Below are 24970 nucleotides of genomic sequence, written 5' to 3' on the forward strand. Positions count from 1 at the left end.
ATCTTCGGGACATCCCAAAATGATTTGCAACCAGTGGTATACTTCTGCACTGCAGTCAGTGTGAAGATGTAGGTAAACACAAAAAATCAATTGCGCGCAGCAAGGTCCCACAAACAATAAACAAACAAATGACCAGATAAGCTGTTTTTGGTGTGTTGCTGAGGGAGGAATTTTGGCCAAGATACTAGGAGAACTCTCTTCTCTTCAAACAGTGCTATAGACTCTTGTTACATCCACCTGAGTAGGCAGCACCCACAACAATGCAGCACTCCTTCAGTATTGCGTATTCAGAATGTCAGCCCAGATTAAGTGATGAAGTCTGCAGTGGGACTCGAACCCCACAATCTATTGGCTCAGACAACTGAGCCAAGCTGGTACTATATTAAAAACAAAAAGAGAATATGCTTGGTTCCTCAGGACAATGAATCCTTGTGCTAAAAAGCACAAAATATGCACAACAAAAGCAATAAAAAAAACAAAATATAATTGCAGCTTTTGGTCACTCCCACTACTTTGTTTTTGTGTCCTTTTTTCCTTATGCTTCTGTGAAGCACCTTGGGACTTTTGTTATGTTGAAGGCGCTATATAAATGGAATTTGTTTCTGCTGCTTATCAAGATCTTCAGTAATGTTGCTACCTATCTGTGATTGGCAAACGTGACATACAAAATGAGAAAATAGATTAATTATATTAACTGCTGCAAAACATTTTTCTCAATTGATCGTGAGGACATTAAAGGAATTGATTTAGAACTTCAGTTAAGGAGTTGTTCTGTTTGGATTGGATTCCTTCATCCCATTAACCACTTCACTGTACAGCATTGGATTTGTAAAACTGCTGGACCTGTAGTTAGTTTTAAAAAAAACAAATTGACACTGTACTGCCTCAACTGCTGCATGTGGCATTCAAATCTGAATCGCTATGTATGAAGTGAACCCAGAAATTTCCAAATAGACAAGAATCTTCCCAATTTAAATCTGTTTAATTGTAATAGAAACTCAGCACTTAACCTTAGTCTTCATTGAAGATAGATGATGTCATTAATGAATGTTAGGAAGGATAGTGCCCAGAAGTAATATGAGGCGAGTCAGCTAAAGACCTTCACTTCTAAAATTCAAGCACTTTAAAGAAATGAAAGATTACGCTTTAAAAATCAACCCGCGTTGGTCTGGTCCAGTCATTTGTTGGCTCTTTCATTCCAAAACCCAAATGTTCCTCAGATGTTTGCCTGTACAAAAAACTGTTAACCATGTTTAATTATAGTTGTATTGGAGTTTCCATTCACTGAAAGGAGTGCTTTAGATGTATATCCTGGTATATTGGAACTGATAGAGGAATTAATTTAATGCCAGAGGTGATGTAAAGTTTGGGTGATTATTTTAATTAATGACAGTAAATGGTGGGAAATGTATATGACCAGTATCCCTGTACATCTTTATTTTGTTTAGTGTTGCATTTGACAACCTGCATCAGATTGCTTAATATCAATACACAACAATTTGTCTTCACTAAATGCTGATTTGATAGACCTTAGGGACTCTCGGTCCTATCTCAGAAGCAGAATTTAAGATGAATTGGCTATTAAATGTACTCTGTCATGATGGCTAATGGAAATCTTCACTATAAGTACAAGTACACATGTCTGTTTTCAACATGGGTTGGATTATGACTCTGCCTTGGTCTACTTAACATGACTAAATTAGAAATAGTTGACAACCAACTTTCTGCCCCAGTCACCACCCTCCACACCACATGCTGTCTGGCTGCCTGTTCAACATCAAAGTTAAGTATATTTGTGCCAAAACTTCCTCTGGTTTAACATTGGCAAGGCTGAACCCATTCTGTTCAGCTCCCATCAGAAACTTTGCTCCTCTTATGGCCAATCCCATTAATCTTTTAGGCTGCTTGCTCAGACAAATCCAATTGTGCATAGTCTTAGGGGGAAAAATTCGATTGCATTGCGCCTCCCGTTAACGCCCTAAGAGGGAGCTAATGGGGCGCAAAGCAACTAGCGCTCGGGCACGGCGCCGCCAATGCCTCCCACGAAATTCAGCGGGAGGTTAGCGGTGGCGGTAACCGTTAGCGCCCCGCAGCGCTGCGCCGCCGTCGATGACATCATCACCGTGCACAGCACCCCGCTCGCGCCCGGGCCGCGATCTTCAGTGGTGCCCCCTGACTTACCGTTGGACGCTATGTCTGACGGGGTCAGGGGGGGCCTACCTGCGGCCGGGGCGGCGCTATTTAAAGGTGAGGTGCCAGGCGGCCATTTTTGTTGCAGGGCGCCTGCCAGCACCTGCCTCCGTTGCCGTCCCTGGCCTCCTGAGTACCCCCCCACGGAGTGCCAGCTGCGCTCCATGAGCCCGGCACTTCTCTTAAGTGCCGGGTCCTTTTGCCGACACTCCGATCCCGGTGGCCCAGCTGGGCTCCGGGTCGCGCAGCGCCCCAAGAGGGAGGTGGGGTGCTAAAAGTAGCACCCCGGCCAAGTTAGCACCCTAAAAGGGGCGCAACTCAATTTTTTCCCCTTAGTGTTCTGGTCAATCTGGACCTGAGCTTCAAACCCCACATCTGGTCCACTATTAAGACTGCCTATTTCCACCTGTGTAACATTACCTCCCTACAGCTCTGCCCCATCCAAACTGCCACCCAAACCGTCAACCCTCCTTTTCATCACCTCAAGGCTCTCTTCACTGGCTTTCTGAGCTCCACCCTACAAAATTTAAAACTTATCTAGAATTCTGCTGCTCATATACTTTCCATGGGAAGTCCCACACATCTACCACCCTTGCTCGTGCTCTCCCCATTGGCTCCCTGTCCCCAGTGCATTGACTTCAAAATCCCTATCCTTTGTTTTCCAATCCTTCCACTGCCTAACTTCATCCTACCTCTGTAATATCTGTCTTGTTTTGCACACTTTGTACAAAAATAATAAATTGCAGGACAACGGAGTATTACAGTTTAACTCTTTTATTAAGCATTAGGTCTGATCTTACTCATAACAGCACCATTGGGGAAAAGCCTGGCATTAGGACCCCTAGCCTGGGTCTTCAAAACAATAGTAGTCCTTACAGATGCCTGCAGGCCAATGACAACTCAGCATGTGATCACATGTGAATATAATAGGTATTCCTTACAGATGCCTGCGGGCCAATGATAATTCAATATGCAAATGTTACAATATCCTCAATCCCTATGTTTCAGCATGTACCCTACACTCTGGTCTATTTTGCATCATCCCATCCTTTTCACCACTATGTCGGTTGCAGAACCTTTAGCTGCCATGCCCCTGCACTTTAGAATTCTGTTCCGAAAACCCTGCCCCGCTATCATAGAATCATAAACTCATAGAATGATGCAGCACAGAAGGAGGCCATTCAGCCCATTGTGCCAGTGCCGGCTCTTTTTTAAAGAGCTTTCTCATTAGTCCCACTCCCATGCCCTTTTCCCATAGCCCTGCAAATGTTTCCCCTTCAAGTATTTATCCAATTCCCTTTGAAAGTTACTATTCAATCTGCTGCCACCACCCTTTCAGGCAGTGCATTACAGATGACAACTCGCTGCATAAAAAAATTCTCCTCATCGCCTCCGGTTCTTTTGCCAATCACCTTAAATCTGTGTCCTCTGGTTACCGACCCATCTGCCACTGGAAACAGTTTCTCCTTATTTACTCTATCAAAACCCTTCATGATTTTGAACACCTCTATTAAATCTCCCTTTAACCGTTCTTGCTCTAAGGAGAACAACCTCAGCTTCTCTAGTCTCTCCACGTAACTGAAGTCCCGCAACCCTGGTACCATTCTAATAAATCTCTTCTGCACCCTCTCCAAAGTCTTGAAATCCTTTCTAAAGTGTGCTGCCCAGAATTGGACACTGGGGCCGAACCAGTGATTTAATATAACTTCCTTGCTTTTGTGCCTCTGTTTATAAAGCCAAGGATCCTGTATGCTTTTTTAATAGCTTGCTCAACTTGTCCTTCCACCTTCAAAGATTTGTGTACATACACCCCCAGGTCTCGCTATCCCTACTGTTATGTTCATTAATAACTAGTCGTTTTTATTAAGAACAGCTAGCTTTTGCTAGACACTTTATTGAGCACATGTGGACTAGGTACAGTATCTGTAGAGGCCTCCATCTTGACTGCTGCCTTGTGGGTAGCCTAGTGCATCGTGGGTAGCCCACTCTTATATACATACAGCACCACCTAGTGTACCATTCCAGAATGACAGGTTACTGATCATTACACCTACACCCCCTTTAAAATTTACCATTTAGTTTATATTGCTGCTCCTCATTCTTCCTACCAAAATGCATCACTTCACACCTCGCTGCGTTAAATTGCATCTGCCATGTGTCTGCCCATTTCACCAGTCTGTCTATGTCCTCCTGAAGTCTGTTACTATCCCCCTCACTGCTTACTACATTTCCGAGTTTTGTGTCATCTGCAAACTTTGAAATTATGCCCTGTACAAACAAGTCAGGTCATTAATATATATCAAAAAGAGCAGTGGTCCTAATACTGACTCCTAGGGAACACCACTGTATACTTCCCTCCAATTTGTAAAATAACCCTTCACTACTACTCTCTGTCTGTTAGCCAATTTCATATTCACGCAGCCACTACCCCTTTAATCTCATGGGCTTCAATTTTGCCTACATGTCTATTATGTGGTACTTTATTGAACTCCTTTTGAAAGCCCATATGCACAACATCAATCGGACTACCTTCATCCATATCTTCACTACTTCAACAAAGAACTCAATCAATTTAATCAAACACAATTTGCCTTTAACAAATCTATGCTGGCTGTCATTTATTAACCCATAATTTTCTAGGGGACAATGAATTGTGTCTCGGATTATTGTCTCTATAAGTTTCCCCACCACCGGTGTGAGACTGACGGGCCTGTAGTTGCCGGGTTTATTCCTTTCCCCCTTTTTGAACAGGGGTGTAATATTTACAATCATCCGGTCCTCTGGCAGCGCTCCCATATCCAAGGAGGATTGGAAGATTGTGGCCAGAGCCTCCGCTATCTCCACCCTTACTTTCCTCAACAACCTTGGATGCAACCCATCTGGACTGGGTGACTTTTCTAGTTTGAGTGCTGCCAACTTTTTAAGTACCTCCTCTTTATTTTTATCCAATCCAATTTCTCTACTTCCTCCTCCTTTTCTGTGACTTTGACAGCATCCTCTTCTTTGGTGAAGATGGATGCAAAGTACTCATTAAGTACCTCAGCCTAGGATGCCTCCACGAGGTGCCCCCATCTTTGGTCACCTCCCATAGCTTTTCTCCTACTTCTCAATGTCTTGTAAAATGCCTCGGCTGGTTTTAGTTGAGTGATACGGGCTATATAAGCAGAAGTTTTTATGTACTTAAACTGTGCCATTTCAAAATGTTCCAAAATTCTCCACAAATAATATAAGCAACAGTAACATGTTGGCCCGATACCCGGTATTTACGGGGAGGCGGCGAGGGTACGGGGAGGCTGAAATCCTCTAAAGAGCGTGGAAATGCCGGGGACGCCAAGGCTCTGCTGAACTTAACGGCAGGACCTCATTTTCATTATTTTGTTCCGTTTTGCACCCATTAGCCGGCTAAATTGACAGCCTGGCCAATGGCAGGGAGGGAACACCAGCAGCACGAGGCCACAGCCAGGGACCCTTGGGGATGGTCCCCGGCACTGGGGAGAGGGGGAGGTCAGCGATCGGGGCAGGGAAGAGGCCAAAGGCTTCCTTGAGGGGCTGGAGGGAGCACTCCAGCTCCTTCTGGCCCACAAAGAGTGCTGTATAAAGCGCTTACCTTGTGCACTACAGCATTCTTTTCACTGCCGGGTTTCAAATCCCACGCAGCAACTGTGAATTCTAAAGCGGTCTCCCAATGGCACTGTGGCAGCTCGATATAAATATGTTAATTAAGTGTCTTGCCTCTCCATGGTGGGACACTCGGATGCACCGATATCCGCTGCCGTAGAAAAGGCGGCGGGCGCGTGTGCGGTGTGTTGGGGACGCGTTCCCCATATTTAAGCCTTTAACCCCCCCCCAACCCACTTCCGACCATCATGGGGGTGGAGGTTAATATCGACCCCATTGTAGCAGATTTGGATTTTTATCTTATTTTGCAGCTGTTAAAGCTTCAGATCGCTTTTCGTTGATCAGATGTGATGTAATGATTTAAGAACAGTAATGCAATTTTGGTGAAATGTTATATCTCACTAGGATAATGATGGACGTTTTAGTTCATTGTGTTGCCTAGCAACTCAGCACAGTGGAAAACCCAGCATAGAAAAAGAAAATCATATCAAAAATATCACCTTGGTTGGCTAGAGTATCAGCCAAAGCCTTAATAGCCCTGCATTTCTCCATCTAATATTCCGCTGAGAGACCATATTAACCAGTTAGGGATTGTGGTTGCTAGATGTTTCATTCCCATGGAATGTATAAGAACATAAGAAATAGAACCTGCATGTTAACTTTCAGTGATTCGTGTACAAGGATACTCAGGTCCCTCTGAACACCAAAATTTCCCGATCTCTCACCATTTAAAAAATACTCTGCTTTTCTATTTTTCCTACCAAAGTGGATAACTTTACATTTCTCCACATTATATTCCATTTGCCATGTTGTTGCCCACTCACTTAGCCTGTCTATATCCCCTTGAAGCCTCTTTGCATCCTCCTCACAACTTACATTCCCACCCAGCTTTGTATCATCAGCAAACTTGGATATATTATATTTGGTCCCCTCATCCAAATCATTGATATAGATTGTGAATAGCTGAGGCCCAAGCACTGATCCTTGCGGTACCCCACTAGTTACAGCCTGCCAACATGAATATACCCGTTTATTCCTACTCTCTGTTTTCTGTCCGATAACCAATTCTCAATCCATGCTAGTACAGTATATTACCCCCAATCCCATGAGTCCTAATTTTGTTTAATAACCTCTTGTGTGGCACCTTATGGAATGCCTTCTGAAAATCCCAATACACCACATGCACTGGTTCTCCCTTATCTATTCTGCTAGTTACAACCTCAAAATAACAGATTTGTCAAACATGATTTCCCTTTCTTAAATCCATGTTGACTCTGCCCAATCCTATTATTATTTTCTAGGTGCCCTGCTACCACGTCCTTAATAATAGATTCTAGCATTTTCCCTACTACTGATATCAGGTTAACAGGTCTGTAGTTCCCCATTTTCTCTCTCCCTCCTTTCTTAAATCACGGGGTTACATTTGCTACCTTCCAATCCACGGGAACCATTCTAGAACCTATGGAATTTTGGAAAATGACAACCAATGCATCCACTATCTCTATAGCCACCTCTTCCAACACCCTAGGAGGTAGGCCATCAGGTCCAGTGGATTTATCGGCTTTCAGTCCCATTAGTTTCTCCAGTACTATTTTTTTTACTGATACAAATTTCTTTCAGTTCCTCATTCTTGCTAGACTCTTGGTTCTTCACTATTTCTGGGAAGTTTTTTTGTGTCTTCTTCCGTGAAGACAGACACAAGGGGCTGGATTTTTCCAACCTTGGCGGGTCTGGGTGGGCGACGTCCATGAAGTGTGGGGACCCCGCATCTGTCTCGATCCCAGCCTTCAACAAGATGTTTTGTTGACGGAGCTAGTTAAGCCCACCCTGCGAGGTTCCCGGCCAATTACTAGGAAGCGGATCTGATGACGTCATTTGATGATGCGTCATCAGCCGGTTTCCTTAAAGGGACCATGTCCACAATCATTTTGACAGTTGTGCTGTCAGTGTTCTGCAGCATTGTGCTGCTGCAAACACTGACAAGCACTGCACAAAGGTGCATGGCTGCACCCAGGCTCCCCCATTACTCCATCCATATACTTATGGAGGGAGTCACAGCACACAGGGAGGTTCTCTTCCCTTCCAATGGGTGGTAGAGAACTCCCCAGGAGACCAACACAGCCTGGTTGCACATTGCACAGGAGGGCACAAGCAGGGATGTCATTAGGAGGACCAGGCTGCAGTGACGCAAACCTTTCAATGATCTCAGTAGATCACAAAACATAACCGCAAAGCCACACTCATCCTTATCCTACTGTGCCTCTCATCACATCCCCACCACTCTGCCTTCTCTACCCTATTCCTGCACATCATTACTCACACCAACTTACCTTGCACCTCCACCCATCCCTCTCTACCTACATTATCACTTCCCCATCTCACTAGCCACCCCTCACACTCACCCTCATCCTTGTCCAAAATACCAGCTAACAACACACAAGGGTAGGCAGTTGGGTGTTATCACCAATGTTCATGTAAAGTTTCTGTTAATGTGTTGTCAAACATTGAAATCTTTATTTTCAACACTTTGCTTTATTGTACAGATCTGTGCTCACCTTTGGAAGTGTCTTAGTGAGTTGCAGTGAATGGTGAGACATAACGGTATCCCCCGCAATAGTGATGCGTGTGAAAGGAATGGCTTGGTAATTGTAGGAATGCTTTATGGTGGTGTTAACGTGGCACATCATGTGGCAGCCAGGGTGTACAGCGTCAAGTGAAGTAAATATTGCCATGGTGAGGCCATCGCTGGCCTCCTGGGCAGCAGTGTTGTCGGGTGCTGCTGCCCTGTGTCCTGTGCAGCATCAGGTGATTGCGGAGAAGGTTGGTGTTGCTGTTGGTGATGCTGGTGTGCTTGGTGATGTTGGTGTTGGGACTGATCGTGGTGGGATGCTGAGGATCAAGGGTACCGATGCTGCTGGAATAGATGGCAGCTGAAGTTGAGATGACAGAAGCGATCTGTCAATGGTGAGAGAGCTTGCTCCAAGGAGGTGACAGTGGATAGAGAGTTTACTCCAAACACTTGCAAACTGCATACATCTCAAAAGTGTCTTCCAAGTTCTGAGGGCCCATGCTTCTAACATTGGAAAGTGACCAGCTGTAAAATGGTAGCTTTCGTATTACTTTTGCAGCTGTCACCTATTCACAGCAATGGGGAGACATAGAGAACCCGACCTACTTACCTGACGTGATCTGCGAATGACAGGAACCCTGTTAAAATGTGGGAAAATAGAAAAATGCTGGCAAAATAGTAGTTAACAAGCAGTTAACTATCTTAAATGCCTCACCCGCCACTTGGTGTCGGGTCTGTTCTGAAATCGTAGACCCGACACTCTGGAAACTTACATGGAGGCGGGTTTGCAGCGTGTTCCCAACCCGCTGTCAATCATTTCGAATTTAACAGCTGACCCGCCTTGGAAACCGCACTCTGAGCTCCGGCAAAATCGCAGCCAAAGTATTTGTTTAATTTCTCTGCCATTTCCTTATTCCCCATTATAATTTCTCCTGTCTCAGCTTGTAAGGGACACACATTTACTTCCGCTAATCTTTTCCTTTTTAAATACCTATAGAAGCTTTTATAGTCTGTTTTTATGTCTCTCGCTAGTTTGCTCTCATAATCTATTTTCCCTCTCTTTATCAATTTCTTGGTCCTCCTTTGCTGAATTCTAAAATCCTCCCAATCCCCAGGCTTACTACTCTTTTTGGCAGCATTATAAGCCTCTTCCTTTGATCTAATACTATCTTTAATTTCTCTTGTTAGCCACGGTTGGACCACTTTTCCTGTGGGGTGTTTGTGCCTTAAAGGAATGTATGTTTGTTGTAAATTATGTATTAATTCTTTAAATGCTAGCCATTGCTTCTCTACCATTGTACCTTTTAATGTAGTTTCCCAATCTACCATAGCCAACTCGCCCCTCATATCTACGTAGTTTACTTCGTTTAGATTTATGACCCAATTTCGGATTTAACTAAATCACTTTAAAACTCAGTATAAAATTATGGTCACTCTTCCCTAAAAGCCCCTTTACTACAAGGTTATTAATTAACCCGTTCTCATTGCACAATGCTAGATCTAAAATAGCCTGTTCCCTAGTTGGTTCCTCAATATACTGATCTAGAAAACTATCTTGCATACATTCCATGAATTCTTCCTCCACACTATTACTGCAAATTTGGTTTGTAGATTAAAATCCTCCATGATTACTGTATTACCCTTGTTACATGCGCCTCTAATTTCTGATTTATACTCTGCCCTACTTTACAACTACTGTTTGGGGGCCTATAAACAACTCCCACCAATGTTTTATGCCCCTTGCTGTTTCTTAACTCCACCCAAACTGATTCTACTTCTTGATTTTCGGAGCTAAGATCCTTTCTCTCTACTGTCTTTATCCCATCCTTTATTATCAGGGCTACCCCTCCTCCTTTTCCATTTTGCCTATCTCTTCTAAAAGTTAAGTATCCTGGAATATTTAGTTCCCAACCTTGGCCACTTTGCAACCACGTCTCCGTAATGGCTAATAGATCAAACCTATTAATTTCTATCTGCGCTATTAATTCACACATTCAGATAGAGTGCCTTCAGCTTTGACTTATTTCTCTTTTTCCCTGATGTCACCTTAGTCACTGATGCCTCATTACCTTTGTTACTCTCTCTGTCCCTTCCTGTCCCACTCTGCTTATTTTTATCCAAAACTCTACTCGGCTCTAGAGCCTTTGACATTTCTCTAGCTGCTTTTAAATTTACTCTTTCCTGAATCCTCCCAACCCCCCCTTCATTAGTTTAAAGCCCTGTCTACTGCCCTAGTTATTCGGTTTGCCAGGACACAGCTCTTTTCACTGTCACTTTTCAGAGCCCCAGATTCAAAATATTCACCTTGTGTGATGTAGCTGGAGGATAGGAGATTTCAGTTAGTGACGATGTATCTTTGCGGCATGCCTTCAGGTTGTTCTTTTACTTAAATTTTTATTTGCCTTATCACTGTTTCCATAACTTATTGTTGGCCAATTTAACGGAATGTTTCGACTTTTTCCTTTTTGGGGTATGAATAGATTTTTCATAACATAGGATATTGGTAAAATGGATTCCTCTAAATTTTGTGTGGCCTAGCAATGCTGGACTTAAATAAAAATATTTCGAATAAAGTTGCCTATTTTGACTTCTATGTTTTCCCGCAGCTAGTACCGAATTATTCTGAAAGGATTTTCCTGCTCATTATTTTTTTTAAGCTTAATGATCCACCACAGTTTTTCTTTACTATCAACGATGATAGATTGTACCTAAGAATGTTTATAAAATTTGTGGAAACAAAACAATACAATCCATGTTGTTTATAATTGAGGACATTTTAAGATTTCTGATTCTTCTTTCTTTCTATCTTTCTTTTGTTCATTCTTTCTTGCTTTCTTTCAGTCTAGGTATCCATGCCAACAGTGTATTGTTCTGGTGGTACATGCAAGGTAACATCAGCACAAAGCGTTCTGGCTACCTTGCTTCTTTGATCATTTTCAGGCTGTGCTGAATAAAATACATTACTCTTGCTTCTTTATGTTGGAGAGCAAGAAAAGGGGAGAGTGCACCAGTGAATCTAGAGATGATCAACACTTCATGGCTGGGAAGGCTTAGAGATAGTTGGAGCAGTAGCTCTACTGAGGGCCTCACATGAAGCTTATTGTCCCACAGGAGATGCAAAACTTGGTGAGTGATTGATTGAAAAGTTAGCTAGTAAACCTTACATGAAAATAGTGCTGTTCCTTCATATTAGGGAGTAATATTCCCATTATTTGAGGGGGAAATGATGCTTCATAGCTTTTAGCATCGTATGCCAATTTTTTTCTGTTTTTTCTATTTAAAGACCATGCTATTCTTATTCAGATGATATGTACTTACCAGAGCAATTAGGCGTTCAACTAATAGAGCACAAGATTGATCCCGAGATCTTGCTGGTCTATATTGTTCAGTAATACACCATGCAATGACTTTATCCATCAGACCATTAGGCGACTTGAAACACAGCACCCTAAATCTTCTCACTTTTCTATTTTATTTTTGCGAGGGGAGAGTTGACAATAGTTATACATTAAAAAGACAAATATTTGCAAAGTAGCAAGCAGAAAGTAACGCCAGCTATCTTTTAATTTAAATGTGCGTCAATGGAGTCTGCAGTACGTGTCACTAGTAACAGTGAGACCATTTCAACATCAGGTTCTTCCTTATAGCTTCTTCCTGTCACTGTGCTTAATATTTTTCATTTGGCACCGACGTGATCCATCAGCTAGTTAGGCACGAAACAAATACTACTGCATGCATAATCAATCTATACCTAATTGAGTTAATTGATCATGAAAGTGAGTCATCCCACTTTGTAGCTGTTGTTCCTTCTGCCATTTATTGCAGTTAAAGTGAAATGTGCCCTCTCCCAAAGCTCTTTCATCCAAAATAAGCTTCTCTGTCCAAATACAGAACAGTTCACAATCAAAGCAATATGTATAACATACCAAGGGGGGAAAATTCAGTTGTTTGCACCTCCCGTTAGCGCCTTAAGAGGGCGCCAATTAGGACGCAAAGCAATTAGCGCCCAGGCGCAGCGATGTTTGCGTCGCTCGCAAAATTAACTAGACATTTTGCGGCGGCGCTAAACACTACCGCCACGATCTCCTGCGCCAGCAGATCGTGATGTCAGTTGAGTGCGCAACGCCCCGGTAGCACCCCGGACCGGGTATTGAGTGGCGCCCTCTGCCTTACCGCCTGCCGCCAACAACAACAGGTTGAGGGGAGCGTTTTGCTGTCAGAAAGGGACTGGGGGAGCGCTATTTAAAGGCGACTGCTTCCTGCCTTTTTTTGTCAGTGACATTTTTGCACCACGCATTCTGAGAGAGAGACTTCTGGAGAGATTCAACACTGTGTGAAGGAGTTTTGAGTACTGAGCAGCACTTTTTAGGTTCATTTTGATTTGCCCTTCCTTGCTTCACCAGCGCTCTGAGGTAGCGCCTCGCTCCTCGGCCTTTGCGCCTTAAGACAGGTGTGAACCGCCTAATTTAGCACTCCAATCACCTCCAGGGGCGATAAAAGCCAAATTTGCTGTCGGAGGCGATAATTAACGCCAGGCACTAAACTTTGCGCACGGCTGATAATTCCCCCCAAATGTTTATTTTTTTAAGGAAACGGAATCTGTTGAAATTCAGTATAGAGAAATCTAGACAGTGTTTGCTATAGCTATTTATATTACATGACATAATTTATTCCACTTAAAGGTTTAGTTTTTTTTAATGTTTCATAGCCCTAAACCAAAATTTACTGCCACATAATATATCCCTTCAAAAATGTTATGGCATTGTTATACAACATGTGTGACATTCAATCATGTTGCAGGAAGCGTCCCAGCCCAAAATAGAAAACATTTCGGCATTTACTCACTATGCTCAGATGAGCTTCACCTGTCACTTAATATAAAGACAATATTAAGTTAAATGCATTTTGAAATCAGGATCTTGAACAATGTCCTGAACTGAAGCTGTAATATACTGCATCTTTAGTGAGTTACTGGTTCTTTTTTCCCATTGAATGTCCTCTCATCGTTCAATTACACCGCAGTCAAATATTGAATTGGATTGGCTGAAAACATTGACTATATTAAATAACACACTTGCATTATTTCTGTTGTAGAATAGCCTGTTTGGAATAGAGTTTGGGTTATTTATCAGTATACTCTGCTTTGAAATATCAATGTATGTCCTGCAGTAATGAAAATGTTTGAGATCATGTGCTGTTTATCTTTTTGTTATTGAAGACAAGAATTAACTTAGGTCAATTTCATGAACTGAAAGCCAATCAAATCTCCATGAACTGATTCAGAACTGGGACCATTACCAGAATAAACTATGGTCTTGCCAAATGAAGAATGTGTCAGATGACCTAAAGCCAATATTAAACCTGAAACTCATCAATGCTTCTGTGGCTTCTCAAATTGGCAAGAAGGCATACACAAAGTCTACTTACCACTACTTAATCTGCAAAGATTTCAAGACCACACTGAGAGAGGTTTTAGTATTTCAATTCCATTTTTTTTTACAATGGGGCTTTTTTTTATATAAACCTCCCCCAACTGCCTGCTCTTGATGACAATAAACCGAATCATTTTGCAGAACCCCTTCCAGCAGAAGTAGATCCATAATGTGGTGATGTTTCAGGGTACTGCAGTTCACCCAGTTTGCAGGGAGGATCTGAAGCACCAGTGATGGTGTCAAAGCAACTGCACATGTGCAAGTTCACGCATATGTGGCTTTTCAAAAGTCATGACGGCAACTTTAAAGCAATTACAATTGAGAGCAGCATTCGGCTATGACTGGAACACAGTGTCGACCTTGGTATTAAGAACTTCTGCTGGTGGCCATTAATGTTTTCCATTGCCAATATTACATAAGATTACATAGGATATACAGCACAGAAACAGGCCATTCGGCCCAACCAGTCCATGCTGTGTTTATGCTCCACTCGAGCCTCCTCCCGTCTTTCCTCATCTACCTCTATCAGCATAGCCCTCTATTCCCTTCTCCCTCATATGCTTGTCTAGCCTCCCCTTAAATGCATCTATACTATTTGCTTCAACCACTCCCTGTGGTAGCGAGTTCCACATTCTCACCATTCTTTGGGTAAAGAAGTTTCTTCTGAATTCCCTATTGGATTTCTTGGTGACTATCTTATATTGATGGCCTCTAGTTAAGCTCTTCCCCACAAGTGGAAACATTTGGCTGAAAAAATTCCATCGACAGATAATTGAGAATGTTGATTAAAAATGTCTTAATGAAGTGGTAATGATAATGTGGCAGCATTTCATATCCCATTTATACTAAGGAAGTGTTTCAGATGTACTCCCATTGCATAGATATGGCAGGCTCCATCCCTTCAGAGACACTGAACACTATCTCACAAGGTGGATTTGTGCCATCTTATGGAAGCAAATAAATGCGAGGGTATACATATCAGGAAAGGATGAACAGGCTGGGTCTCTTTTCTCTTGAAAAAAGAAGGCTGAGGGGTGACCTAATAGAGGTCTTTAAAATGATGAAAGGTTTTGATGGAGTGGATACAGAGAGAATGTTTCCACTTGTGGGGAAGAGCTTAACTAGAGGCCATCAATATAAGATAGTCACCAAGAAATCATATAGGGAATTCAGAAGAAACTTCTTTACTCAGAGTGTGGTGAGAATGTGGAACTCGCTACCACAGGGAGTGGTTGAAGCAAATAGTATAGATGCATTTAAGGGGAGGCTGGACAAGCATATGAGGGAGAAGGGAATAGAGGGTTATGCTAATAGAGTTAGATGAGGAAAGACGGGAGGAGGCTCGAGTGGAGCATAAACACAGCATGGACTGGTTAGGCCGAATGGCCTGTTTCTGTGCTGTATATCCTATGTAATCCTGTGTAATATTGGCAATGGAAAACATTAATGGCCACCAGCAGAAGTTCTTAACACTAAGGTCGACACTGTGTTCCAGTCATAGCCGAATGCTGCTCTCAATTGTAATTGCTTTAAAGTTGCCGTCATGACTTTTGAAAAGCCACATATGCGTGACCTTGCACATGTGCAGTTGCTTTGACACCATCACTGGTGCTTCAGATCCTCCCTGCAAACTGGGTGAACTGCAGTACCCTGAAACATCACCACATTATGGATCTACTTCTGCTGGAAGGGGTTCTGCAAAATGATTCGGTTTATTGTCATCAAGAGCAGGCAGTTGGGGGATGTTTATATAAAAAAAAGCCCCATTGTAAAAAAAAATGGAATTGAAATACTAAAACCTTTCTCAGTGTGGTCTTGAAATCTTTGCAGATTAAGTGGCGGTAAGTAGACTTTGTGTATGCCTTCTTGCCAATTTGAGAAGCCACAGAAGCATTGATGAGTTTCAGGTTTAATATTGGCTTTAGGTCATCTGACACATTCTTCATTTGGCAAGACCATAGTTTATTCTGGTAATGGTCCCAGTTCTGAATCAGTTCATGGAGATTTGATTGGCTTTCAGTTCATGAAATTGACCTAAGTTAATCCTTGTTTTCAATAACAAAAAGATAAACAGCACAAAACAGCACATGATCTCAAACATTTTCATTACTGCAGGACATACATTGATATTTCAAAGCAGAGTATATACTGATAAATAACCCAAACTCTATTCCAAACAGGCTATTCTACAACAGAAATAATGCAAGTGTGTTATTTAATATAGTCAATACTCAATATAATTTAGTATGAATATAAAAATGGATCAATTTATCTACAAATAAAGCCATAATCAGTCATGTCTTATTGAAAATAATGGAAACTCTGGACATTTTAAGGAGGAAAGGGTTATTAAAAATCATAATTTAATACATTTTGAATACAATGGCAAAATGATAACAATAGAATGTGACAGCAATCGTAGAGTATTTTCAAGAATTAATGTCCAGTCAGTTACAGTTGATTGTTCTGAATAGTAATTTGATATATTAAGAATTATTAATTTATTGCCCCTTCCAATCTTCTTCTTCTAGTTGTGAAACAAATCTGCTGTCCATGCTAATGATTTATTTTGACAAATCCCAGCCAGGCCACCAGGGGAAGGGCTTCATGTTAGGGCAGCATTGCAGTTTAGGAGGAGAGGAAATTGGACTTTGCTCATCTCCCCTCATAAACATCAGTACTGTACAATGAAGAGGGTTTGAGATTAATGGAGTGGTGGGATATGTGAGAAAAAGTTACAAAAAAAATTAAACCCAACTTGAAGCTAACACTGGGGTGCTTATCAGATGCCAGTCACATGGAAGCAAAGAGCTATTTATAAAACTGTACATTAATTGTAGGCCATGTCTATGGCTGCTGTGCTATCTGCGATGTTGAACAAACAACAGGAGCTCCTCGGTCACCAATGCAGCTTGTCCTACTCTCAAATATTGGCTCCTCTAACACCATGGGCCTGCAACTTTACACTGCAACATACCTGAGTCATATCGTATAAAATATTAATGGATTGCCAACTCTTTAAAAAAACATCAATGAATTAGGTTGCCATTTGCAAGAAAGCGTCACTCATTGGAAGCGATAATCATTCAGTTTGGTTTACAAATGTGGTCTATTGTAAAGTACGCTGCACTTGAATATATGGAACTGTGTTTTTAAGTGAGTTTCCAGTCTGTGTCACATTCACTGATCATAACTGTCACTCCGAACATTTCCTTACTGTTGACAGCTGCGGGTTCAAACTTGCTGCTGTATTAGGTTACATAGAAACATAGAAGATAGGAGCAGGAGTAGGCCATTTGGCCCCTCGAGCCTGTTCTGCCATTTAATGAGATCATGGCTGATCATCCAAATTCAGTACCCTGTCCCTGCTTTCTCCCCATATGGCCTTAAGAAATATATCTAACTCCTTCTTGAATATATTTAATGAATTGGCCTCAACTGCCTTGTGTGGCAGAGAATTCCACAGGTTCACCACTCTCTGGGTGAAGAAATTTGTCCTCATCTCAGTCCTAAATGGCTTACCCCTTATCCTTAGACTCCCTGGTCCTGGACTCCCCCCGCCATTGGGAACATCCTTTCCGCATCTAGTCTGTCTAGTCCTGTTAGAATTTTATAAATTCTAGCAAAGTACATACAGGAAAGCATCTCGTCACAGTGATTGCAGTAGCTTTGTTGCAATCTATAGAGACAACACTGTCTTTAGGGCGAAACAAAGGGATGCTTTTTTTTGGTCTGTTTTTAATTGTGAGCTAACTGCAGAGTAATACAAATTATTCCACTAATGACATTTTCTAGAACTCATAAGAGTCGTTAATCATCCTGTACACCATGGGGGGAGGCAAGGCGCTGGGTGCGGATATGCTGTCAGTGATTAAAGTTGCATGATTTATTTAAGGGAAGAAGTGCAGACGTTTGCAGCAGTTTGTGGCTGAGTCCAAGATTCTTCATATAGCTTCATCCTTTATTGAGACATGCTGACTGACTTCATGCTGAGAACGTAGCTATCTTCGCTAACAATAGATAGCTAGCAACCACTGGGGACACCAGTCCAAGTTAAAAAGGGGATACAGGTATTTGTAATGCTAATATGATCTGATATATATTATATATATATATATATATATTTTCAAATGCTGAGCCAAGCAGGTTTTGATTGTTGAACAACAATGGACATTTTCGGAGAATGTTTAATTTGTATTTTCTTGGACCTGAGGGAGAAGAATATATTTAGTCTTCGAAATACAATAGATCCACTGTTGAAATAACTGATCCACTTTTGTTAGAAAATATCAATGTGTCAAACAGTATAACAGAATTACAAAAGGTAAGGAAAATGTCACAGGGCTACAACATAGTCAAGGAATTCAGGTTATGTTATAAATGGGAAGAAGGGAAGAGCAGTTTATACTGTCATTAATATGCTGAGAATGTGTTGGCAGCCTAGAGCTTCCCCTTACCTGTTTAACATTTATAACTTTATTTTGAGGGGCACTTAGTTTCCCAGTTATTATTATTTTTTTGTATTTTTTTTTCATCCACTTGGCCTAAGGCCTGCAGGAGAAAGAGTGAGTGCAAAGCTTCATTTCAGGCCATGGGCAATAATCCATATACCGGAACGCCCATGCATTACCCTGCCCGCTGACCCTCCCACCCCCTGCTGCAGCCTTTACTTGATGTCTCACCATTCAATGGGGGTGATTTTAACTTCAGGCGATGGCGTAGAACGGGGGATATCAAATTAGCCGTCCATTATTCGTCAGGCCCAATTTTCCTTTTCATTGAAGTCACTGGAAGAGAAAATCAGACAGGGTGTATAATGGGCGGCCAATTCTATATCGGACAGTGTGGGGGTGATTTTGCCGGCACTCGAGTCGGGTTTGGAGGCGGGACTGCTGGCAAAATCAAAAAGATTGGCAGCGGGTCCCGAACCTGCTTCCAACCCGCCTCCAATCAATCTTCCTGGGAGTCGGGTCCCCGATTTGCACAGCGACCCGACTCCTAGCGGCGGGAAGAGGATTATAGCCACTTAACTGCTTGTTAACAGGTAGTTAAAAGGCAGTTAAGAGGCTTTTTCCAATTTTGACACTTCTACTGCGGGCTTCTCGATGTCGGGAAAGCTCGCCAGGGTAAGTGTGGCGTGCTGTGGGTTACTGTAATTTTATGTATAGATGACAGCTGCAGAAGTGAAGGATCCAATGGGACACTGGTGAGTTGCAGAGGTAAGAAAATGTTGGGAAAGTCATTTTTAATGTGTTTAGAATTTTCTGTACGTGACAAGCTTGGAAGTGTTTGTGTAGTCCTACCTCATTGGAAGAACCTCTCTCACCAATGACAGATTGCTTCTGTCACCTCACCTGCAGCTGCTATCTGTTTTAGCCTAAGGAGAGAGTCACTGGAGAGCCTGGGTGAAAGGGCTCACCTTTGTACAGTGATTGTCAGTGTTTGCAGCACCTCAATGCTGTCAAACACTGAAAAATATCATCTGTCAAAAAGAAATGGTGGTGGCCCCTTTAACAAAACTAGCAGATGACGCATCATCAGCTGATGTCATCTGACACCAGCTTTCTCTGGGGCGGGACTAGAACCCGAAAGGCAGCAGTCCAGCCCCCAACATGCCTCTTCAGGTAAAATCCGGGCCTTTATATCATCAGCCAGAGTTAAAATTACCCCCAATACAACTTAAATCTGGAACTGAGTGGAATGGGACTTGAACATACATCAATAACCACTCCATAACACAGAGCATAATGGTGCTAATGCTCAGCACCACTGCGCTGCTGTTTTATTCTTTATATAATGGCCTAGATTTTGTAGTCAGCAGCGAATGACCGGCGCCAACCATTCATTACACTTACACTTGCCCACAGACTTTCTCTGGGCTTCTGCACTGGAACTTGAGGTGATTAGAAATCCAAAACAGTGCAGCACTCTCTACAGGGGATCTGGGACCTATGTATCTCCTTAACCAATCAGATTGAAGAATCCTTACTGAGACATGCAGCCCCCATTTTAACTCTAGGTGGATTCCCCGCTCAGGCCTGAGTTAAAATTACAGTCGTGGTCTCAATGATGATACCGAGAAACTCCAGGATGATTTGGACAGGTTGGGTGATTGGGCAGAAGCGTGGCAGATGCAATATAACGTGGATAAATGCGAGGTTATCCACTTTGGTGTCAAAAACAGAAAGGCAGACTATTATCTGAATGGCAATAGATTGGGAGAAGGGGAAGTGCAACGAGACCTGGGTGTCCTTGTGCACCAGTCGCTGAAGGTAAGCATGCAGGTGCAGCAGGCGGTGAAGAAGGCAAATGGTATGTTGGCCTTCATAGCAAAAGGGTTTGAGTACAGGAGCAAGGATGTCCTGCTGCAGTTGTACAGGGCCTTGGTGAGACCACACCTTTAGTATTGTGTGCAGTTTTGGTCACCTTATCTGAGGAAGGATGTTCTTGCCATGGAAGGAGTTCAGCGAAGATTCACAAGGCTGATCCCTGGGATGGCAGGAATGACGTATGAGGAGAGATTGGGTCGATTGGGCTTATACTCGCTGGAGTTTAGAAGAAGGAGAGGGGATCTCATCGAAACTTATAAAATTCTGACAGGTCTGGACAAACTAGATGCAGGTAGAGTATTCCCGATGGTCGGAGAGTCCAGAACCAGGGGTCATAGTCTAAGGATAAGGGGTAAGCCATTTAGGACAGAGATGAGGAAGAATTTCTTCACCCAGAGAGTGGTGAACCTGTGGAATTCTCTACCACAGAAGGCGGTTGAGGCCAAGTCTTTAAATATATTCAAGAAAGAGTTGGATATATTTCTTAGGGCTAAAGGGATCAAGGGGTATGGGGAGAAGGCAGGGACAGGGTACTGAATTTGGATGATAGCAAAATACTGCAGATGCTGGAAATCCAAAATAACAACAGAGAATGCTGGAAAAACTCAGCAGGTCAGGCAACATCCGTGGAGAGAAATTTGAGTTGACGTTCCGGGTTGAAACCCTTCTTCAACCCGAAACGTCAACTCAAATTTCTCTCCACGGATGTTGCCTGACCTGCTGAGTTTTTCCAGGATTCTCTGTTGTTATACTGAATTTGGATGATCAGCCATGATCTCATTGAATGGCGGAGCAGGCTCGAAGGGCCGAATGGCCTACTCCTGCTCCTATCTTCTATGTTTCTATGTCATCGGGCCCTGTTAGTTCTGGACGCGTGTCCTTCCTGCCTGCTCAGGAGAGCAGGTTAAAATTGCAGATGTTGCGATCATGGTGCCTTTCGGAAGGTAAGAGCCGGGGCGATTTTAACTGCACACCCACCAGGTTTCTGCTGACTGAGTGGAGTTCAGATTGTATCCGCAGAGACTAAATCAGAAAGTGTAAGTTAGAATATTTAATTCAATGCCAAATCATGTACAGAAAGCGAAATAAAGAGGAGAATGATGGGATTAAAAGAGAGAGATAAAAGAGACAGAAAGAAAAAGTAAAATAAAATTATTTACATTTTTTAATTTTTTAAATATCTCCAACAATAGTTAAAATCTGTAGGAATGAGACTCCACACTTGTAAAAGTTCATTTTCATTGGCAGAGAATTACTTTTTGGCAGTAATTAAGACGTAACATTGCCACGCCGTTAAAAATCCACTTATGCGGGAATGGACAATCCTTAACATTTTCTGGCGAGTTTAGTGGGTAAGTACAGCAACTTCACGCGTTCCATGTGTTTCAATGCCGAGTCTCTCGGTGAGATACCAGTATAGCGCAGCTTCTGGAGCAGCTGGGCAACTCGGACAGCAACTTCCTGATTTCTGCATTTAACTGCGCATGTGTGGACTCCGGAAGTTGCCCAATTGCAGTGAGCGCTGATAGCCTCACCTTTATTTTACTGCAAAATCCAGGCCAATGTAAAGTCTTCTGTGGGGGCTTTGCCCTAGTTAGTGGGTTGCGGTTTAACACTTTGAATCCTCCATTATAGATGCCTTAATTTTCCTAGTAGCCCTCACTGTTGCCATTATTACCGCTTGGGCACGAGAAGATGAGGTTTTTTTATCTGGATCAAGGCTATAATAGCTGATATGCAGTGGATTACTGACCTTTGTAAGTTCTCCTTTAGCGGATTCTACAGAATTTTTTTTTGTCTGTCCAAGGTCACATGTGGAACCTTTCTGATTGGTTCAGTGAACGCTCATGTATTATCTTTCTGATTGGTTCAGTGTTTTCACTGTTTGTAATTGGTGTGTTTACTGTCACTTGTGATTAGTTTAACACCAATCATGATGTACAGGAAAAAATCTTGTGTGATACAGCCGCCATGAGAGTTCCCTGTATTCCAGTCTCTATTAGCGTTCAACAGGCAAGTTATAACTTTATTTAACGCTAAGATTTCATCACTATTTCAAACAAATAAATTCTGTGAGAGCTGCTCCGCACCGGAAGTGCAGGATCTCAGAGTCACCCTTCTTCAATTTCAATTGGTGCACCCACCCCAAATGATGCATGCAGTCATGGTCTATCTAGCCGCACTCTCTCTTCATAAATCTCCGCTTTCCCCTGAGCACTTGGTCTGGCGTCAGCATCTACCTCCCACTGTTGCTTCCTTCCAATTTCAGCGCAGACTTTACATGCAGTGTACTCCCTAGCTGCTCGCTGCCCAGTTGCCACACCCATATCCCAAGGACCGTGAGCCATGCTGTGAAAATTCTGCTATTGTGAAAGAAAGAAAGAACTTGCATTTATATAACACCTTTCACGACTGCAGGACGTCCCAAAGCCAATGAATTACCTTTGACGTGTAGTCACTCTTTTAGGTCCATCTAAGAGAGCAGATGGGGCTTCACTTTACCCTCTCATGCGAAAGACGGCACCTCTGATAGTGCAGCACTCCCTCATTATGTAGAAAACAATGGGTCTTTGGATTGACCACAAGGCAGTAATCTTACCTAAAGCCCTGAGGGAAAGAGCTGCATTAATACAGACTGGATCCAAAGGTAATCAAAAAAACTCCAGTGTATACTTTCTGACATCTCCATTATGTAACCTTGCTTGGTGATTTCCACAGAAGTTCTCTTCCTTCAAGCCCCCCCATCCCCATTGAACATCCCTAGAGCACAGAAGCATCGTGTTCTGTAAATGCTTGTTCATTATCAAAAATTGGCTGTGTGGTTGATAATGAAGAAGAAAGCTGCAGACTGCAGGAAGATATCAATGGACTGGTCAGGTGGGCAGAACAATGGCAAATGGAATTCAATCTGGAGAAGTGTGAGGTAATGCATTTGGGGAGGGCTAACAAGGCAAGGGAATACACTATAAACGGTAGGACACTGAGAAGTGCAGAAGATCAGAGGGACCTTGGAGTGCATGTGCACAGATCCCTGAAGGCAGCAGGACAAAGAGATAAGGTGGTTAAGAAGGCATATGGGATACTTGTCTTTATTAGCCAAGGCATAGCAAATAAGAGCAGGGAGGTTGTGCTTGAACTGTATAAAACACTAGTTAGGCCGCAGCTAGAATACTGCGTGCAGTTCTGGTCACCATATTACAGGAAGGATGTGATTGCACTAGAAGGGGTGCAGAGGAGATTTACGAGGATGTTGCCTGGGCTGGGGAATTTTAGCTATGAGGGAAGATTGGATAGGCAGGGGTTGTTTTCTTTGGAACAGAGGAGGCTGAGGGGAGAATGAATTGAGGTGTATAAAATTATGAGGGGCCGAGATAGAGTGGATAGGAAGGACCTATTTCCCTTAGCAGAGAGGTTAATAATCAGGGAGCATAGATTTAAAGTAATTGGTCGGAGGTTTAGAGGGGATTGGAGGAGAAATTTTTTCACCCAAAGGGTGGTGGGGGTCTGGAACTCACTGCCTGAAAGGGTGGTAGAGGTAGAGACCCTCATCACATTTAAAAAGTACTTGGATATGCACTTGAAGTGCCGTAACCTACAAGGCTACGGACCAAGTGCTGGAAAGTGGGATTAGGCTGGAAAGCTCTTTGTCAGCCGGCATGGACACGATGGGCCAAATGGGCCTCCTTCTGTGCTGTAAATCTCAATGATTCCCAATGATTTCATTGTAGAACTATCCCTATAATCTCCAGTCTCACGTCCAACTACATGTTTATCCAATCCTTTTTGAAGGAGATAATTGACGCAGCATCAGATACTTTTCCTGCGAGTCTGTTCCACATATCTTACCACTTTGGTCTGCCTTGCTAACTTAATCTTGAATCCTTCTACTACTGTGCTCGTTTGCAAGTCAGATAGCCTCTGAACATTTTAAAGACCTGCATCATGTGCCTCAGCTTTATTTTCTTAAATGAAAACAATTCTGATCAGCAAGTCTCTTTTGTAGGCTCTGGAACTATACTTGTTGCTCATCACCAATCTCTCACTAACACATCAACATCCTATTAATTCAACTTCAGAATGTAGTGTAAATATGGTCAATAATATACTCAGGCCTAAAAATTCGGTTGCTTTGTGCCTCACGTTAGCATCCTAACAGGGCACTAACGGGGCGCATAGCAACTAGCGCCCGGGCGCTTGCTGCCAACGCCTCCGGCGAAATTCAGCAGGAGGTTAGCGGCGGCAGTATCTGTTAGCGGCCCATGGCGCTGCACCGTCATTGCCGTGCGATGACGTCATTGCCATGCGCAGCGCCCCACTCACGCCCCGGCTGTGATTTTCGGTAGCGCCCCCCTGAATTACCGCCAGTCACAATGTCCGACGGAGTCAGGGGGGGCCTACCTGCAGCCGGGGCAGCGCTAATTAAAGGCGAGGTGCCAGGTGGCCATTTTTGTTGCTGACCGCCTGCCAGCACCTGCCCCCGTTGCCGTCCCTGGCCTCCTGACCAGCCCCCCCCCCCCCCGTGGAGTGCCGGCTGCACTCTGTGAGTCCGGCACTCCTCTTGAGTGCCGGGCTCATTTGCCGGCACTCTGATCCCTGGTGTCCCAGCTGGGCCCCGGGTCACGCTGCGCAAGGCCCCTCCCCTTTAAGAAGGGGAGGAAGGCCTGCAGTACTGCGGCGTGATGTGCTGCAGCGCATGGCACTGCAGCGCATAGTGCCGTGATATTCCCTCGCAGCGCCCCAAGAGGGAGGCAGAGCACGTCCAGTAGCGCCCCGCTTCCCGCTTGGGCGCAACCGATGAATTTCGGCCGTGGGGGCGCTAATTTTTTCGGGGC

General features: G+C 43.3%; 1 protein-coding gene across 3 annotated transcripts in view; it reads left to right on the top strand.

Moving 5' to 3' along the window:
• cbarpb (CACN subunit beta associated regulatory protein b) overlaps positions 1–24970 on the top strand; it is a 263276-nt gene that overhangs the window by 50508 nt on the left and 187798 nt on the right. The window lies entirely within an intron of this gene.

Source organism: Somniosus microcephalus, chromosome 13, assembly GCF_052327205.1.
Source record: "Somniosus microcephalus isolate GS21.2 chromosome 13, FLI_Smic_1.0, whole genome shotgun sequence".
In the NCBI taxonomy this organism is placed as follows: Eukaryota; Metazoa; Chordata; class Chondrichthyes; order Squaliformes; family Somniosidae; genus Somniosus; species Somniosus microcephalus.